A 5,041-nucleotide genomic window follows, 5' to 3' on the forward strand; every position below is an offset into this window, starting at 1 on the left:
ACTCAGCGGCGATCTGCCGCCTACAGACTACAATAGCGTTACATAGCACCTCGAGCGCCCGGGGCTTAGCTCAAGCTAATCTAGCGATTTGGTCCGAATGCATGGTCACTTTTTTACGACCAGGGTGGTATATGATGATCCGTGTTGTTATTCTTAGATTATTTGAGGCCGCCATTAAATGTACTTTGTAGCTCATCTTACGCTGGTACTCAAATCGCAGTGGGAGATTCGACCCCAAAAAACTATTCCACAAATAACTAATTATGCTTACACGGATCTATTTACTTTTGGCGAAGGTTGTGTGTTTTCTGTGATTTGTTTCGTCCTAAGGCATTTAGGTTTCCATCAGTCATTTTTCTAACGATATCAGCTTTGATATCGCTAAAGCACAGCTTCAATCTCCAACAGCGATGCAAGAGTTTCATGGTTCGATGTTTATTTTTGTAATATTTTTTCATAAGTCTTCATAATCTAACATGATCATTACACACCTTGCGTGTCACGACAATACATTTTTTTTATAATAAGAAAACATTTTATGAGAACACCGAGGGTAAAATTGCTCAAAAAATCAAAACAATATATACGACAAATTTACGCTGAGGTAAAATATCAAATGAGGTTTTTATTTTATAAATCAAAGTGCCATATATTAGTAAAGTTATGTTTCAAAAGGTTATACTGTAATTTATTTTGGTCTTAGCTGTACCTTATCATGCAGTAGGTGTGTGACTATGTAATACCCTCGAGCCTACACGTCAGTAGCTACAATTTTACTGTTTTTTTTTTATTAAGCAAATTGTATTAGTATACAAAAGATTAATAAACAGTAATTACAATCGGCTGCGTAATTGATCTAGAAAAAAAATCTGTGCTTCAAAAAATTAGGCCAAGGATATTAAAAGGCCATTCCCTTGTAAACATTAAACACAAATGCATGAAGCGATTGTCCAAGCTAATAATCGTTTGACCAATGGCTGATAAACATTTTGTTTAAAATAGGCCTATATTTTTAACATAGACCTGCATACCTACATTTTTTGAAGTTGCATGTTTAGTTTAAGATCGAAATTCTATTAAAAAATAAAAGAAAAGACAGGGAACCATGCCTATACATTCCTTTAAAATTAAAGAAAGGCTTATTGCTGATAGGGCTAACTAAAAAACTAAGATCGCATTGCAATTCTAACCCTAATGAATCCTCAGAGATTTTTAAGTTACGGTGACTGTCTATATCGTCCACAAAGGAGAGGTGAGCCTACGGTATCTAGGCAAAAATACACTGGGAACTCAATGGGTGGGGGACGCATTGGGAAAGTAAGGGAGTATAGATATTTTGGGGATTAATGTGATATGAGGGACATTTAAAATTAATTTAATGGGAATTGCTTATAGTATAAAGGTATGTTTCATTCATTATAATATACGAGTTACCGTACGTTACACCCTCCGTGGCATATTAATTCGGCCTAAACTGCGGTTTTATTATTTGTAATAAGATGCTTATTACTGTTATTTTTAAAAACCTCTAAAACTTTAGCACCACACACTCCGTCATCATCTTCCCCCATGTTCCGATAATTTGTTCTAACCATAGGCTACGTTCTCACCATACATTCCGATACCACTTTTAAGTCGATAACAAAAATAAAGTCTACGGTAAGTGGCTGCTTCCTATAACTTCGCAACTTCAATTTTGAAACCACAGTCTTTATGAAACAGATGTGTATAAGAGACAGGACTACAATAGCGTTACATAGCACCTCGAGCGCCCGGGGCTTAGCTCAAGCTAATCTAGCGATTTGGTCCGAATGCATGGTCACTTTTTTACGACCAGGGTGGTATATGATGATCCGTGTTGTTATTCTTAGATTATTTGAGGCCGCCATTAAATGTACTTTGTAGCTCATCTTACGCTGGTACTCAAATCGCAGTGGGAGATTCGACCCCAAAAAACTATTCCACAAATAACTAATTATGCTTACACGGATCTATTTACTTTTGGCGAAGGTTGTGTGTTTTCTGTGATTTGTTTCGTCCTAAGGCATTTAGGTTTCCATCAGTCATTTTTCTAACGATATCAGCTTTGATATCGCTAAAGCACAGCTTCAATCTCCAACAGCGATGCAAGAGTTTCATGGTTCGATGTTTATTTTTGTAATATTTTTTCATAAGTCTTCATAATCTAACATGATCATTACACACCTTGCGTGTCACGACAATACATTTTTTTTATAATAAGAAAACATTTTATGAGAACACCGAGGGTAAAATTGCTCAAAAAATCAAAACAATATATACGACAAATTTACGCTGAGGTAAAATATCAAATGAGGTTTTTATATCTTTTTAATATTTTTCTCTTAAGTAAATTGCGTAAGTACTAGTATTGTATCTGCATGATATAGTATGAAATAAATTTCCTCTAACAGCATTCAAATTTTATTTTTTACATGCATGTTTTTGTTGTAGCCTTGGAATGTTCATATGGATTTCATATTTCATTACCTACGCTCACTTTTATATTTTATGTTATTTAATTTTTTTGAAATTTAAAGTAAATAAATATACAACCAAAAAGTTGTTTATTTAGAACACGTTCACCAGGTGAGCTTATTCTTATTGGCCTACTGTATGTTAAGCTTAACAATTTCAAATTCAATAGGCCAAGGCCTATTTAAACTTTTATTTCAAATATTTAGGTAAGCTACAATCTTGAAATTTAAAAAAAATTGACTGATACAATTCTTTGCATAGACTTGCAAATTGGTGAGTAAAATCTAGGCATTAGGACTTTTTTTTGGTAAACGATCGTTTTATCAGCGCACAGAACCTAAATACGACTTCATTCAAAGAAAATTTGATGAACTTTTTTGACCGTTTTAAAGGTAGACTCTAAAAGAAAAATGATTTGTTGTCCTTTTTTACAACTGTTTTTTTTGTTTTTAAGACACAAAAAAAAGGTGTTTGACAAAAATCTGGGAACAGGTAATGAGATAAAAATGTTTGAATATTTAAAAACTGGGAGAAAAGGGGCGTAACCACAATTTTTCCACTTTTACCCTATTTTTTTCAATGTTTTTCGTAAAACACCTCTTTTGTTTATCTTGGAAAAATCTGTTGTACAAAATGTCATTTTTTCCTCAGGTGCCTTGCTTTAAATAAGCTATTAACAATTTAAAATGAATAGGCCTATTTAAAATTTCTGTTTAAAATTTCACTAAATGTATTATTATTATTTATTATACAAGGATTTCTTCTTAAACGGTCGTTTAATCAGAGAAACCCGATTTGATTCGATAGGGTATGGGTTTCAAGATTTAAACATGTTTGATCGTTTTAAATATAAGCAATTACCATTTTAATTGAAGCTTTGAATATTTTAGCCTTAAATTTCACTGAATGCAGTATATATGTATGTAGGCATATGTTAGGCTATGTTTATTTTGAATGAATAATAAATTTGAATAGAATTTCAAACTTTTGCATTTCATCAATTAATATTAATTAATCAATTGCAAGACTCACTAGATTATTAAATCTGATGTAATGGTAGTATGTTCTGGTCACAAATTTCACAACATGTGCATTAAATATTAGTAGGCTACAGAGTTCTCGTTATTTAGGCTAAGACACTCTTATTGTATTCTCGACTAATAAATGCTGAGTTGACATTTATTTGCAACCATAAATTCTATATTTCTTCGTATATCTGATAGCGATGGTATAACAATCGGGGTCGTATTATTCGACGAATAATGTAAGATTACACAAATGCTGAATCCCCGTGAAGAGTATGTTAGATTGAAGTCAACGACCCGTGAAAGTATCCGAAACGACTTCATAAAACTTTATAGAGATGAGGCATTACACGCGAACATAAAACGCAATATTAGCATGATATGTTGCCATTCTTTACGCGCTGGTTGCATGCTTTATGCGAACCACTCAGCGCAGATCAAACCAGCATAATAGTACTATGGGTGTCCTGTTCCTGGGTTCAAATAACAGCAACAAAGAGGGTGATGTTCATCTCAGTGGAATAGTTCATTAAAAGTTAACTTATGACGGATGAGAATAAGGCTGTCCCGAGGTATTTGGCGCCTGCGTCGTCTACGGCCTATCGCCGCTCCCCCGTATCGTATATCTCCCTTTGGAAACTGACGCTCTTGGAAAGCCTCGCCATTATTGTGACGTTTAAATCTCGTGTGGGTTGCGTCGATTACTAAACCTACAACTAGATTTTAGTTTCATGTACTTGTAACCAAACCGATATCTCGAAGGGGTAATAAATTCTGTCTAACCTATTTCTTGTTAATTTGTTCAATTAATGAATTAATGAATTCATTAATTACCAGTACGTATCTCTAGTGTTGGTAACAATGGGCATCATCATTTTCGTCTTCTTATTCCTAATCATCATCACCAACATCATCATCGTCATCCTCATCGCCATAAACGTCATCATATCATACTAATCATCGTTATAATCGTCAACCTCCTCATCTTCTACCTTGACATAATCATCACCAACATCATCATCATCGTCCTCATAAACATAATCGTCATCATTATCATTATCGACATCATCATCATTATCATAAATCATTACCGTATCAACATCATCATAATCAACATCATCATTATTGTTATCATTAACATCAATTATCAGTAACACCATTATTATCATAATCATCTTTATCATTAAAACAAAATCTTGCCGGGAATAAATCTGACTGATAATAAGAAAATGGAATGAAGAAGCTTCATTATTTCTTAAAACAAGACAAACAATTAATTCCTGAACATTAAAAAGCGTCGGATGCACAGACCGAGAGAAGTCTAGTGCTAACCTCTATCCCCGTTGGCAGGTCCTGAGACTAAGCATGTACGTTTTTCATTCTTATTTTGGCTGATACTTTGTATTTTTCATTAATACAAAAATACGCCCTATTTGAAAGAATAGTATTTTAGTAAGAAAATAGTTCTTTCGAAATGATGCTATAGGCCTACTATTTTAATAATAAAATAATTCTTTCGG

This window comes from Anneissia japonica, unplaced genomic scaffold (genome assembly GCF_011630105.1).
Source record: "Anneissia japonica isolate Jap-2015-1 unplaced genomic scaffold, ASM1163010v1 scaffold287805_len679488_cov178, whole genome shotgun sequence".
Taxonomy (NCBI): Eukaryota; Metazoa; Echinodermata; class Crinoidea; order Comatulida; family Comatulidae; genus Anneissia; species Anneissia japonica.